The following is a 15959-nucleotide window of genomic DNA, read 5'->3' as shown; positions in this document are numbered from 1 at the left end:
CAGTCCCTTCCTTGTGAAAAGGCAACACTCAAGTGGCCAAACGCCCCACCGAGTTCACAGGGCTTGGTGTAAACACACCTCCCTTTGGAATCTGCGGCTTAAACTGGCAACCAGTTCCCGCAGCAGGATTTGGGGGCACACGCCCTGAAAGGGTCTTCCTATGCCCATGTTTCCGTCAATAGTGAAAACGACATTTTCCCACCTTGGTGCCTGCCGGTCAGGTGAACAGCACGAGGACCTTCTACTCTGGAAGGTGAACCCTTGCCTGGGTGACTGCTTCTCCCTCTAAAGGCATACACCACATTCAGCATGGCACCCACACGTGCCGAGGAGTGTGGGCTCCAGAGAAGCCACGGAAACGAGGTAGTGTGAGCTTGCAAAGACCTAAAGTCACGGACGATGGTTCAGTGGGTAAAGTAGGCTCCACAGCTAACGTGGGGCTCGAACTCACAACCCTGAGATCAAGAGGCACGTGCTCCTTGGACTGAGCCAGCCAGGTGCCCCTCTCCCAGGAAGGTCATAAATTAACTGATGTATAAACTGGAAATCACTGACACATTTTCTAGAAAACTGCGAAGAAAGTCAAAAGGTAAAGAAACTACGATGCCCCAGAGAGTTGCCTCGGGCTAGAGGTCGGAATATTTTAAAGTGGATCTTTAACTGCCCACTAAACAAGAAACAGCTTATGTTTTATTAAAATATAAATGTCCCCATTTGACTCAATTCCATGTTATTCTTATTCTTTTCCCTTTTAGCTTAGGATCAACTTCAGTCAAAATGGCGTCCTGAGTCCTCTGCACCAGAGTTCTCAGCCTCACTCCAGAAACACCACCGCGTCACACACTTGTGCGAGAACTAGCCGTGCAGCAGCCATGGTGATTCACAAACAACAAACCCCCTTCCTACAAGTTGCACCCTGTAGCCACCTTCACAGGCTCTTAAAACGCTCTCTTCACTGAAATGCATAAGTAAAACTTAAACATCAATTATAACTCACTAAGTGCCCATCAGCACACGGCTTTCTGCAAAAATATGCAACCTCCCCAGCCCGACCTAATCAGAATGAGGAAAAATGTAGATTTAAACGTTCTTCTAGAAACCAAAGGTCAGCTGAGCGGTGGCCTTTCTTCTACAGACACATGAGAGAAATGAAAATTTCAGGCCAGTCTTAAAAGCTCCATGTAACAATCGCGCCACAGTCAAATCACAAGACCTAAAAGGAAAATGGATGAGACCTGGCATCATAAAGATATTTAATGGAGTCATGGAAAGCAAGCCCACCGGGTACTCAGGAAACCCATAAACTGTCGGACCAGGGTTTCCCAACTTGCTAGAATTTTCCCAGTGGCCACAGGGCTCAACTAAGGAACATCTTGTATTCAGTCAATTAGTCAACTTCCATGTACAGCACAGCCCCGTGGTAGTCAATGTATAGTAACAACTCTCAAGACCCGATTTAATTGGGGTTTTTTTAGGTGGTAAAAAGGCAAAGCAAGAACCAATTACGCACTCGGGAGCTCATCCTTGCCACGTGACGCTGTGACACTCTGAAATTGGAGGACAGGAAGTTGCTTCCAGGCAGAAGAGCAAGGAGAGCTTCCTGGAAGAAGAGATATGTGATCTGGGAAATAAGGGATATTCAAGGAGACGATGACGTAGTTGGAGTGGGGGGTGCATTACAGGTGAAGCAGGCAGCAGATGAGACAGGGATCCCCAAGCATCCTCATATGGAACAAAGAGCCATGTGGCCAGAGCCATGCTGGGTTGAAGTGCCAATGTCTAGTACCACCAATGGGGCAGGGTGTGTGGACGGAAACCCCAACCATGGGGCCAGCAGATGAGAGTTTGCAACAGTGCTGACTGAACGGGGTCGGGGGAACAAAGCAAGTCAGCTAAGGTGGAGAAACAGGACTAGAGCTGCGAGGACCACGGACAGAAAGCCGTCCTGTCCTCAGATTTGTGGAGGAAAACAAGAAAGCCAGCAGGAGAATGGGTTCCAAGTGGGACCCAAGGCGGAAGGGCAGGAAGGGAGAGCATCAGCAGGCATGTGTGCAAGGCCACTCCCAAACATGGCCGAGTTGGAGGAAGACTTGAAGGAACCACTCCAAGGAACTCACAGAGTAGAAATGAAGCCAGTTAGGGAACGTCATCATGAGAAAAAGATAAGATTTCATCCAAAGGGAGGGCGTCACCGAAAGCTCAGTGAAGTACCAGAAGGAGAGTGGTAATTAGGAAGATCAATACGGCAGCTCCGTGGAGGGACACACAAGAAGAGGAGAAAGCAGAGGCCAGAAGCAGCCATCGCTGAGAATTCCACGTGTTAAAATACTCACTTAAAAAAAAAAAACCCACACAATTATAAATCACAGACCATTTTCACAAAATATTACTTGTGTAGACACAGTCTAGAAACTGCGTGGCAAATGAGGAATGAATGTCTTTGAATATAAGACGGTAACGTCATCAGTGAGAATCTGTGAATCGATGAATTAAAATACAAATTAAGTAAAGGATATTACTGTTGTTTGCTCACTGGTCCAATGCCACTGGTTTCATTGGGAAGAACACTCTGGGGAATCCACAGGCAGACGGGGATGGGGGCAGGAGGGAATCAAGGACTCTCTCTGTGCACATGGTGCCCCTTTCTGACACTGTCCCTAACTTTGCTGTTCCTGCACGAAGTCACCTCTGACCATCTCCACTGCTCGCCTCAAATACACGTGCCCCGCTGGCCAGTGCTCGGAGAAATCATCAGTGGACATTTAATGGGTGAAGAAAAATGCTGCCCGAAGCAAAGTCAGGCTCCTGCAGGCCGAGGGTTTGTCAGAAAGCCCCAGCCATACAGGAAAGAAAAGGAGGTACCAGCAGCAGGAACAGAGAAAAGAATAGAGGCAAACATGGCAGAGAGTGGGGACAGGGGACAGGGGACAGGGGAAGGAAGGACACATAGGAAAAGGAGAGGGGTGGGGGACGAACACACAAGAGGCAGCCGACAGACACCCAGCCACTCTGACAAGGGGCAGACACTGAAGGACATAAGCCACTGCAGGCAGCCTGGCCCCTGGCAGGAGGGAGGAGGACGGACCTCTGCTCCCAGCTGCACCCACTAGATTCCTAAGCAAAACTCCGAGCATTCAGGAAACCCAGGGGAAGAGGAAAAGCAAAGGCCCATACAGCAGGAGGTGATGAAGAATGTATGTGGGGACAGTGGTGGCCTGTCCAGTCCCATCCCAAGTGCGTCTGAGGGACAGCCCCCGTCCTTGGGCTCCAGGCTGATGCCAGCTGGTGTTAGGGTCTGGCCAGTGGAGCGGGTTCATTTCGATCTCCCCAAATGTAAGACTGTTGACTGCTTTACATTCAAGACAAGGTCAGGGCTCAAATTTTTATTTTATTTTTTTTAATTTTTTTTAACGTTTATTTATTTTTGAGACAGAGAGAGACAGAGCATGAATGGGGGAGGGTCAGAGAGAGGGGGACACAGAATCTGAAACAGGCTCCAGGCTCTGAGCTGTCAGCACAGAGCCCGACGCGGGGCTCGAACTCACGGACCACGAGATCATGACCTGAGCCGAAGTCGGCCGCTTAACCGACTGAGCCACCCAGGCGCCCCAGGGCTCAAATTTTTAAAGTTAGTTGTTTTGCTTTCTTTTAAAGATAGGTCTGCTGGTCAGTTGACTATCACCACCTAAACTTTGAACGTTGTTTGCCATTACGATTTGTAACGCTGAGAGCAGCATTAAAAAGTGTCCCAACTCAGGATTTTTCTCTTATTTTTATTTTTTTTAACGTTTTTAATTTATTTCTGCAAGACAGAGACAGGGGGAGCAGCCAAGAGAGAGAGGGAGACACAGAATCTGAAGCAGGCTCCAGGCTCTGAGCTGTCAGCACAGAGCCCAACGCAGGGCTCGAACTCACGAACCGCGAGATCGTGGCCTGAGCCGAAGTCAGTTGCTTAACCGACTGAGCCACCCGGGCGCCCCAGGATTTTCCCCTTTTTTGAAAGATCTTCCTTCGGCCACAGGCTTGCGTGCACTGGCCAGCGGATGGAATCTGCGCGGTCCCCCAGCCAAATTCTACAGTTGCCAACAGCATCTGAATTAAGCAGTGTTTTCATTAGCACGGCACCAGGGCAAACAGCCGTGGCTTTTGAAAGCCAGAGATCTTACACGTAAGTGTGCGACACAAACAATGTACAGAGAGGGGGAAAAAAAAAAACACTTAAATCAGGTGTTGAAAGCTGTAACTATACAGTAACACTTCACCCAAAAAGGAAACGGTTTTGCCTTCCTTTCCTTATCGGTATATATGGCCAACCAGACATTCTCCTACATCACAGCTGAGCACAGGATGTGCGGAAGAATGACGGGCATCAAGACAGAGTCGCGCGGAAGGGTTCTGGGGCTCCAGGAATTCACCCTTTGGAGGGACTTTTCCCGAATCAGACATGATCTCTTTAGTCACCAGGTGGTTATTTTCTGTACAAATAATGCCGCATATTGATCCATACCAGCTACGACAGAATCACTTTGAGGGTTATCTCAGGAGCATTTTTTTTTTTATAATCTTGGGCAAGTCATTTAATGTTCCAGTCTCAAGTTTATCATCCTTTTTTTTTAAATATAATGTATTGACACCTTGGTTGCCATACATGAGCATTTTTAAAAGACAAGTGCCCAGGGGCACCTGGGTGGCTCATTCGGTTAAGCTTCTGACTTCGGCTCGGGTCATGATCTCACGGTTCATGAGTTTGGGCCCTGCGTCAGGCTGTGTGCTGACAGCTCAGAGCCTAGAGCCTGCTTTGGATTCTGTATCTCTCTCTCTCTCTCTCTCTCTTTATCCATCCTCCTCTCTCTCTCTCTCTTAAAAATAAATAAACATTAAAAAAAAATTAAAAGACCAGTGCCAGATGTCACAATTTCCCTTTCATAAACCCCTGGCTGTCTTAGGGCCAACGTTTAGGAACACCTGGAGAGCAGCCCCAGCCACGGCTGGGGCTCCATGGACAGTGCATCGTCCCATGGGGACACCGGGCCTCACATTTGGGTCACTTCATGATGCAGTCACCTGGCTCTCAGACCAGCAGAGGACAATCCTACCTTACCAAACAGAGGAGCAGGCACTTCCGAAAGTTGAGCCCAAAGACAAAGAGAAAACACTTCCATTTGGAGCTTTCACACCCAGACCCACCGAGACGGCTCCCTCCATCAGACAGGTGACAGTCACTGTGAAATGTGGTGGCCTGCAAACATTAAACACAGCTGAGGCCTGCGGAAAACGGACGGCAGAAGCTGAGATTTCATTTCTCAAAGCGTTGACTAATCTTAGCATCTGGGAAGAGAGCAACCCAATTGTCTTTCATTTGGTCTTTGTGCACAGTCCTCCTTGGCTGAGTACTGAAAGCTGGTAGGAGCTGCTGACCCTGGAAGAGACAGATCGCGCCTGAGGGGCTGGAGTAAAGCTCGAGCAAAACACCTCCTATTCCCTAACTCCCACATCAGATGATGAGATGTATTCTGAGCCGCCAAGACACATGGGAACAGAGGGAGAGAAAGAGAGGGGGCAGAAACGACTTCTTATATTAAAGCAAATAAGTTGCCAAAAACTAAGGAACCGCTCGAAATGAGCAATTTCTAAAATCGGCTCTCTAAGGACACCACCATCTCTGAAGAGTGACTACTTTCTTCTTTCTGCCACCATGTGCCAAATTTTCAAAGGGCAGCCTCGCTTTTCGTGCAGGCAATTTTGAAGGGCTTGCACAAGTGGATAATTTGCATGGGCAATTGGCCTCTCAGCTTTCATTTTGACAGCTAAATTGATCCATCCTTTGTAGATGAAAATCTCGCTACCCAGAAGGAGAAGGGGTGTCTGAGGTTTTTTGAAAAATGTGGTCTCTCAATTCCTACTTATTCAGAACAACGTACCCAATAAGACGTACCCTGTAAACAGCAGCTTGCCCGCACAAAAGCCAGCCAAGATTCGACTCTAAATCTAAACTCAAGATTTAATTCTTAGATCAAAATTTAACTTTAAAAAAAGTATTTAGCTACTGTTACTTAGCTTCTATTAAAGCAGACAGGAAGGGCTTGGGTTCTTAGATCAGCCCTTCGGTCGCTCCATAGGAAAAGGGAAATGTCTGCCCCAGATTAAGCCCACGACTAACTGACGCTAAAACCTTCCCAGCACAAAGCTGAACGGAGTCAAAGGTCTGCGGGAAAAGCATGGAGAAATGAGGGCTGTATATCCCTGGAAAGATGGCTGACCACAGAATTCACAAAGAACGGTAGTGAAATGGTAATGGGTTAAATCACTCAGAAAAATATTTTCCTAAAAAATAAGAGCAGATGGCAGGATTTTGGAAATTTCTAGCCATAAAAGACACTCTCTCTCCAACTCAGTAGAGAGCAATGAAAAGATGTTCTCCTTCAGTTCAGGAAGGGCAATCAGATTACTACATGGGGCGCCTAGGTGGCTCAGTTGGTTGAACATCAGTTGGTTTCAGCTCGGGTCATGATCTCACGGTTTCATGGAATCAAGCCCCACGTAGGGCTCTGCACCGACAGTGCAGAGCCTGCTTGGGATTCTCTGTCTCTCTTCTCTCTCTCTCATAATAAATAAATAGACTTAAAAAAAAAAAAAAAAAAAGATTACAATCCAGCATGCACGTTGGTCTGTATCAGTTCTCAGTTTTCCACGACTTCATGCATTGTATGTACCTTGAGCCCAGGGCTGCTGTTCGGCGTGGCACAGCGTGATCCAGGCCCAGCACATTGTGTTTGGACTTGGAAGTCAGACAACGGTGTTGTTTTCTGGTTTCAACCCAGCAAATACTCTGAGTCACTTCAACACCTTCGTCCCTCCAAAGACACGAAGAATACGAGACTTCTAAATCCTGCTGAACTTAGTCCCAATTACCTGTTGGGTCTTCCATTGTCAAAAGTGCTCACCGAGGCCTGCACAACGAAAACACGGCCCGTTTTGCATCGGCCAAGGTGCTCAGGGATGGGACTCATCCCACCGAAGGGTGTCTTTCATGTTTCTGAGACAACAGAGGGCTTAACGATCCTCGGGCGTGTTGCGTAACTAAAAATTTCATCCTGCTCTATGTGTCATCCTCTCAGTATAAATTAGTGACAAAAATAAGAAATAGGCTACTACACAGTGAACCAGATGGTGCCTTACCTTCCTCTGAACACTGTTGTGTTTAGAGGGTTTACACATGCGGGGGAATAAAAAGATCTTCTTTTTTTACATTTGGCAATGAGTCATGTTGTCCATTTCAGCACAAACAGTACTGAAACGTCCTCCCCATGAAGAAGAGCCCAGCTCCCCTTATGTTTAAAAACAACTATGTCAGCTGCCTTAGATTAGTCATGAAGTGCCCTGCCCATCCTGCAGCTCCATCAAGGACACAATCTGAACAGATCGGACCCACTAAATGGTACCAGGAGGCCGGGCGCGTCCCGACGTGTAAGCCTGCCTCCTCTCTAAGAGGCAAGAAGCTTCTTTCACTCTCTTTGCAAACACGCCCTTAAAAGGCTCAGCCCCGGAGGCTGACTTAACGGTGGCCCCTCATTCCCTGCATCCGTCTCCAGATCCTTGTTGAGCGACTTACTGCGGTATCAAACTTGGGGCTGCGGTGCTGAATAATCCTGGGAAGTTTCTGAGCTTACGGATTATGAAAGGAGCTGCAGTTAATCCCTCACCACCCCATTCGATAAAAGCCCATTCCATGGAAGCAACTGGAAGGGAGGCAAGACCATTTTGGAACGCGGACCACGTTTTACACAGAACGATGTCTCATCATTTTCCACCGACGCGCTCCGCCAGAAAATGTGCCAACGCAGGCGAGGTGCGCGGGACCAGGCCTGAGAGTGTCCGTCCTGCCCCCCACGGTGGGGCTGGGTTTGTGTTTCCTCTTCATAAACCGTCAGGAAAACAACCCCCTCCTCTGTTCAAAGAATGGCATGAAACTGACCACTGGTGTTGGTTTGTTTAGTTCTTTCAATTTGACAAGCTGCTGGGGGCAGTAACTGCCCTCCTTGCGATTTGTATGGAGCTGATCTGAATCCAGAACTCTGTATTTCTTGCCCGTCGGATTGAATCTGATTGGTTTCCCCTCATCACTCGAGCCAGAGTTGTTCCCGCATCCCTGCTGGCCCCCTGAAATCTACATGTGTCCTCGGTGTCCCCGTGTGATGTGACTGCCTCTGCTTTGTGAACGGGACACCCAGACCTGCCTCTGGTTACCTCCTATCACCCTCTGTTGTCTACCTGATGGCCTCCCTGTGTCCGGGGCAGCCATTATGTCCTACTCAACTATTCAACTTCGAATCCCCGTGGCCAGGCCCACATCAATGAGCACGTTCCAGAAGGCCATCTGATGACGTTTCCCTCTTTTTACTTCAGGGTGTGTGTAAATGTTAACAGACCAGGGGGATGACCTAAAGTCAGCTTCTAGAGATAGCCTTCCTGTTTGACGTCACCATTCCATCAATATCGCCCAGAGCAAGCTAAACCCGGACAGAACCGAGATGCTGCCTCCTCCCCACCCAGGTCTAGGGCACGCCAGGCACTCAGCAGGTGCCCGGGGAGGAGTGCGTGGATGGGGGCTGTGCAGGACAGGAAGTCTTGAAGAGTCAAAATCCCACTTCCTGGCCCAGAGACACCCGGCTTGCCTCGATCCCATCTTCGCTGAAAATAAACTTCTTTTTTTTGCATCTCTTTAGAAGGTTTTCAAGTCTCAGAAGCAGCTTTCAGATGCTATTCTCACAGGTTCTGGGCCCCCATTCGTACTCTTGTAAAACCCAAGTCTATTACTCTGCTGTGCAAACCGGCCCATGTCTCCCCTCTTCTGGCTTTATTAAGCCAGCCGGCATACACAAGGATCCTTCACAGGCTCCCTGGGGGAAGCCTCTTCCACCCCGAGAGGCTCTCCCCATGCTCACAGGTGTCCCCACGGACAGACGGCTGCTCCAGTGAACAGTCACAGCAGGAGAGCAAGGCCAACCCAGTGGCCACCAGTGAGCACCCAGGAAAAGACCTGTCCCGGTAACATAAACATGACCTTCGTGACTCTCAGGCAATTCCCTGAGTAAATCCATTTTTCATAAATACCAGGAGAATCACTAAGTAAAAGTCACTCCCATTTTTGAATGAATGATGTTCAGCTAAACTCAGTGTTTCCTCTGTCGCAATTCTGTAGTCACCGATTTGACAAAATCCAGTCTTGCATCCTGGGCTTCTGCTCTCTATAATCAGGGGCTTCGGGCACCTTCACAAGTGCAGCGTCTTGAAAGCTCCTGACCCTTGGCTGACTGCCTCACCCCTCCCCACCCACTCCTGTGTCCCTTCCCCCCAGGCAGCTGCCGAGAAGAAAAAAATTTAAAGGGCCTCCCTCCTCACCATCCAGCTTCCTACATCACAGGTGGCTACGGAAAACGTGTATGTGCTCTGGCCAAAATGAACATGAAGTGATGATGTAATTCACCAATTAAAAACTTAAAAGCGTTTTAGGTAACTAAGCACCAGATAATCAATGCGTTCTTGGGAGCACGTTATGCTTGACTCCCAAATGCCCGTTTTAATCTCAACATTACGTCTTTTGACTGTTAGTTTATGGTTACAATTCTGATTTACCATTTTTACGCCTATGGAGGCGATGCTACTCCGTGAGAGTAGTAAGCCTAACACCTGAATCCAGAGCTCTGAGTCAAGATTCTGTAACTCTAGCCTAGAAGACAAGACAATTATGCAGAAAATAAAGCCCAGCGACAGCTGTACACAGACCTGCCCTTGCTTTGGGTTTTTTTCTTGTTTCAAACTATATAGACTCAAGGGTTGGACTAAGACACCCTTGTCCAGTCAGGCTCTCGTCCACGTCCGCACCCCCGGACCAGCAGACATCCAGCATCTCAGCTGAGACCCTCCTTTGTCGCATCAGAGACATTACTACCCAACCAGGGACTGCCCTATCTATGCACGCTCACTGTAGACATCAGGGAAATTAAGCCATAAACAAAACCCCTCGTTCGAATGGAAAGCTGAATGCATTATGGGGGAGGGAGGAGGCGATTTAAGACTTGTTGTACTAGGAACAAAACGTCTTGTCCTGTTGGCCATTTCCTCCCTCGCGTGTTTCAGCGTGCCCTCGGAAGAAGGGGCATGGCTGGCTGTTCATTATCTACTGACAATTTCTCAAGTCGTGTGCCATTTCCAAAGATTGCAAAAGAGCTGTAAATCAGAAAGAGGACATGAAATTCTGGTGACAGCTGCTTTTCTCAATGCCTCCTAAGAGAAAACACCAAGCCATCATGTGATAAAATAGCACAATATTAGTGCCATTCCTTGATAGACAGACACCCCTCACCCCCTTCAGATTAGGTCTCTTCTCTTTTCCTATTCTGCGGTACACGGAGGTCTTTCCACAGAAGCTAAAAGGACACAAACCGGTTATAACCACCCTAAGATGAGAAAGGAGAGGGTCAGGAAGGGCCCAGATTTCATGACTTCCCTCTGCTGAGAACCTTGGGAAGTGCCAACTTCCAGACCATCTTTCTTCGCTCAGCCAAGGTGTATCCAGCTGACCAGCAGGTAGGGACCATGGCTCTATCTGAACCATTCAGTAAAGGGGAAGAAAATAACAGTCATGATGGAAATCCAAGTCACTTAACGGTTTTCCCACTACACCTAATCCATCGGGCTTCAAACCCTTACAGAAAGGACGCACGTAAGCTTTCCTCCCGCAGGACAGTCACGGAAACTGTCACTGCTCGGCCGATCTCTTCGTCGCGGCTGAAATCACCAGAGGGAGCCCCCTTCTCCTCAATTCCAATTTGCCTTGACAGACACATGGCTGCCGAGGAGCCACACGCATCCTTGAACCAGACGCTCGGCAGGAATTCCCAAGCCGACCTTGGCCGGCCAACGGAAGTCAGCATCTTGGGGAGCAACAGCTGTGAACCTCAGCCAGCGTGGCCCAGCACCTGACCATACACAGTCTCGCAAGCAGAATGCGGGCCACCCCAGCTCCTCCTGACCCTGCACCGAACAGCCCCCACCAGGGCTCGGAGGCCGGCGCAGTGTTGCCGGCAGGAGGTTTGACAACGATGCTAGAAGCAAAGTCATGGTGGGTGGGCTCCCTCGAATCAGGCCACGTCCTTGACCCCCGACCACATGAAACTCTCCTTCAGCTTCCAGCCATGCTCTCCTAAAGCAACTTTAAAGAGAAAACGGGAAGTAAAAGGTGAAACTGTAAGCTAACCATCGACGGTACGTGCTGTTCACACCTTGCTGGGCAGATGGGTAGATGTGCCTCTCGCCTCGCCCAGCTGGTTATTCAAGGTGCCATTTTTTACAAAAGCTTCAAAATCACTCCTCTCCTCCCTGTTCAACGAGGAAGTGCTGAAGTCTAGATATAATGATGCCAGACGGACAGGCAGGAAAGCTTCCAAAGGGACCTAATTCATCACCCAGAAAGAAGGAACATCCTGAGAGCAGCTCCAGAGGCCGTGGCGTTTTCCATCACTTTTGCTGCAACCGCCAAAAACAGGGCAGCAGAAAATCCTGCTTCGTCACCACAAGCTTAAAGATCGACTTTTGCACCTGCAAGATTCAGAGTACAAAAGAAGTCAGGTAACTCCAGACGTGACTTCTTTCTTGTGGTAACGAATATTTGTGAAAAAAAAAAAAAAAAAAAGAATTCCTCCTCTCCTCATTATTCACAGATTCGATTTTTGTGAATTCACCCATCCGCTAAAATTTATTTGTAACCCCGAAATGTGTGGTGCCGCTGTCTGTGAGTTCAAAGCTAATGAATTAACTTAGGTGTCTTTAAACAGAAACACGCATAAAACAAGGTACTTTAGGGGCGCCTAGGTGGCTCAGTTGGTTAAGCCTCCAACTCTTGGTTTCAGCTCAGGTCATGATCTCATGATTTGTGGGTTCCAGCCCCGTGTCGGGCTCCACACTGACAGTGTGGAGCCTGCTTGGGATTTTCTCTCTCTCTCTCTCTTTCAAAATGAACAAACTTTAAAAAAACAAAAAACAAAAAGCAAGGTTCTTTAGTGGCGGGTTGATGGGGCCAATGTGACCAGAAGTTATCGGAGCCTAACCTTGATTGGCCCCTAGGAGTGATGGGTCGGTCTTGGCTGATTCAGTGTTCATGATGAACTTACAGAGCAGAGCACCATGAATGAGAAGGATGGACTGTAAACGAAGGACACGAGCAAAAACACCACCACAGTGTCCCCAGCTCTACCCGGGAATGTCAGGAGCTGATTAGAGTAAAGGTGGGCTGTGGGATTGTGTGCGTGGAGCGCGGATCACTTCGTGGAGAGAGATTAGGTCCAGGCAACAGGAACTTGAAAGACACGAGCTATCTGATCGTTCCTGAAAAGCAAAATGTTGCCCTCTTGCTCCCGAGGAGCACAGAGCACATGACTCACCACGCTAGCCGCGAGCCGTGCAACCTGGTGCCTGGCTGTCTGGCACCACCGTGGGCAGAGACCTTCCTGCAGTCATTCTGGAGTGAAAATTAGACCCCTCAGAAACCGAAATCTGGACAATTACCGGCCATCAGGGATGACAAGCTGGTGTCCAAGGTCACTTGCCGAATGAAGGCTCTGGCTTTGGATGGCAGGACTCTTTAGAGCTCCCGCTATGTAATATGAACCAGATCCCCATCTTCTGCAGCAGATAATGATCCTTGCTCCGGAGACTTAAGGGATGATTACAGTCGAAAGAGTTGATTGTGTCTCATTACACTTGTGACGATGTATTCCCGACAACTGAGGCTATTAACTTGGACTTCCCAATCCCAGCACACGTCACACGTGGCCCCCTCTGACATATTCCCATCCATCATCTGTCAAATGTGAGGAAAGTGCGTCCTCACTGCACAGCACATAAAGGAGAAAGTTAAACTGGTACAGAAGAGTGAATACTGTGCTTTTCCAGTCCAGGAAGTCTTAATCGAACTGAGTCCCTTTTAGTCACTGGGATCTTTAACAACAAAAGCAAAACGTGCAGTGTAATCCATATATGCCTGAGGATGAAAAGGGTCCAAAGCCCTTCTTTCTTGTGTCCTGATGGCCTTCCAGCTCTTCACTAGCAACTTCTCCCCTTTCATTATAATCTTAGGAAATAGAACTACCACCTTCTGGAATTGTCTTCCTTTTAAACTACTTTCCTTCTTTTGTCAGGAAAAAGTGACGGGAACATGGCTCTCCCCTTCCACCTCTACACGGTCGGTCATCATAGAAAGTGAGCAAAAAATGACAGAAATGGTTCACATGTGTCTCCAGACTAAGAAAAGAAACTGATAAAGCATACTGTTTTCCAAGTTCCAGCAGAGGAGTTTCTATCACGATCTCACAAAGATAAGTTGGCCAGCTCCACAAAGGCATTCTCAAAGACAAACAGAATAGTCTGGAAGAGCGATAAACCAAACCTGAGAGTTATGGATATGAGTCAGGCACCAACATTTTTATCCCACTAGCACCAGACGGGGCTTTCTCTTGCCTACGCCCCAAGGCTGTGAATACTGCGAACTAACCACACTTCTCACGGGGTTTCCTGGTTGGTTAGCGTACCGCTGGCTGATTTCTAGAGCAAGCACCAAGACGAGACGGGACGGCGATGTGCCAACGGGAACAGGCCAAAACAGGAAAAGGGTTTCAAACTGCGATCAAGCAATCCTGTAATAAGAAATTGTGAGATTTTTTTTTTTTTCAAATGACTATTCCATCTGGGTTTTCAGCCAAATCTGGCTCTAAAAATTCCCTGATCTCTTGGAATACTAGATGCTAAAAATAAGGATGTGTGTGTATATAAGTTAAATGGGAGCTTTCAAGAGATCCCGTGGCAACACGAAAGGGGGGCTTAGCGCTGCTAAGATTTTGGACCGAAAAGCAGAGAAACGGTCGGCATTTGACTAAAACGTACAGAAGACCCTTCTGGGAAGGGAGAGCAGGTCAGCAGGGGCCACATTATCTGGAGAGCCTGAAACGCATAAAGCACTTAAGGAAGAACATGATCAAAAGAGTCTGGTGACTATGCAGAGAAGGTGCTTACAAAGAATCAAGCCTCTGTCTGCCAATTACAGCGGGAGCCGGCTCTTTGTTTCCCAGAAGCCAACAGTTACAGGACTTAGATTGGGGCATAAATTCTAATTAAAGTACATCTTTCTGGGTTCCCTGCAGAATTTCCACTCGCCAGCTTCATCTTTCAGCGGGACTGGAGTGCCTTACGACCCAGCCTGACAAAGAGCTGCTCTGTCCCTCGCCCAGCCTGGGAAGGAAGGTACACATCACGTGGCCCTCCTGCCTTTCTGGGAACTTTAATCTCTCTTCTGCAACTGGCTGCAAATAATTGCTTCTGTAAAGGCGAGCGTCAGGCTCCGGGTGCAGGTGAGAAGCAGGATTTGGCTGGGGAAAGGGACAGGGGTAATTGGAAGCAGACAACAAAACATAACAAAAGGAGAAAATTAAAAACCCTGACTTTCAGGGGAATTCAAGGAGCACATGGGGCGGAGAGAGGAAAAGGGGGGGAGAGGAACATTTCTGGGGAGCCGGCGGAGCATAACTGAGGACACCTGCAGCCTCGGGAGCTGACAAAAAGCGCATGTGTCCCAGGTCTTGGCCCCCCACCCCTCGTCCCTCTGGCCTGGTCCTAAAGCTGCTGGACTTTACCCCAAACCACAAAAGGACAGGACGGGGGGCGAGAAGGAAGGTCTAAGCCGATCCAGCTGCAATAACAAATACGGAAGGGCCCGGCCACTAAAGCTTCGAAAAATAAACGTTGCGATTCAAAGTGAGGGCAAACCCAGTGCTGGGAAAACTTCAAGAAGCACCAGACCTCACCAGACATCATTTTGAAAACCCTTCGGAAACCGCCCTTCACTGAGGTGTTTAAATGACAACAGAGGACAGCCTCCCTGAAAAAGAACAGGATCAAAGAGAGGAATCCTCACAAGGACCCTGCTCCTCAAAGAGACTAAACTGGACTTTTATCTCCCCATGAAAACTTCCTTAGTCCTGAGTTCCCCTCTAAGCCCCTAGGATACTGAAAGCTTCTAGAGTCTTAATACTGTTACCCCTTCATTTGTCTAAACCAGTCCTAGCAAATTAGCCCAACTGTGGACCGATTTCAGGGCTTTTGCAAAAGAAGTGGTCTCCCTGTTTGTGCTCACACCTGCTGCTTGTGAGTTCAATTCCCAGAAGTGCAAGCTGTGGCCCGGAAGTTCCCAAGTCACGTAAAAGACACAGAACTTGTCCTCCATCTGGAACTGCTCCATGTGAGTAAATCTACAAGGGACTCCCTCTTTTTTTTTTTTTTTAATTTAACATTTATTCATTTTTTGAGAGGCAGAGAGAGACAGTACGAGCAGGGGAAGGACAGAGAGGCTCCAAAGCAGACTCTAGGCTCTGAGCTGTCAGCACAGAGCCCGACGCGGGGCTTGAACTCACAAACAGTGAGACCATGACCTGAGCCGAGGTCGGACGCTTACCTCACTGAGCCACCCAGGCACCCCATGACTCCCTCTTTTTTAAGAAAGCTCTGAAAAAGGCTCCCCAAAGGGAAAGGGAGGGCACCGTGAGGTCAAGACATGTCACTACTTTCTATCCGTGTAGCATGGACTTTTTCTTTAATAAACTCTCCTGAGTTTCTTCTGCGACAGAAGTGGGATAATAACAGGAACAAGTTTCCAGGAAAGTTGAGTTTTGAAAACAATGTGTGCCAAGTTCCTGGCTCCAAGGTGGTCCTCCACATGATTATCACTGTAACAAATGGAATGGTTTCTTACCCCAAAGGGGTCCCGACGGCCAAGGGTGAAGTTCATCTACTCTATGAGCCTACGTCTGCAACTTCACCTTCCTGGGCCTCCTGACTTAATTTATAAAATAAAGTCCATATGTCACAATATTTTCTTAAAAGTTTTTTCAAGTTTATTTATTTTGAGA

General features: G+C 48.3%; 1 protein-coding gene across 9 annotated transcripts in view; it reads right to left on the bottom strand.

Annotated features, from left to right (window-relative positions):
- SEMA5A (semaphorin 5A) overlaps nucleotides 1-15959 on the bottom strand; it is a 484035-nt gene that overhangs the window by 377084 nt on the left and 90992 nt on the right. The gene's annotated exons all lie outside the window — the stretch shown is intronic.

Source organism: Leopardus geoffroyi, chromosome A1 (genome assembly GCF_018350155.1).
Source record: "Leopardus geoffroyi isolate Oge1 chromosome A1, O.geoffroyi_Oge1_pat1.0, whole genome shotgun sequence".
NCBI classification, from domain to species: Eukaryota; Metazoa; Chordata; class Mammalia; order Carnivora; family Felidae; genus Leopardus; species Leopardus geoffroyi.
Note: the sequence above shows the minus strand (reverse complement) of the source record. Positions and strands in the feature narration are given on the sequence as shown.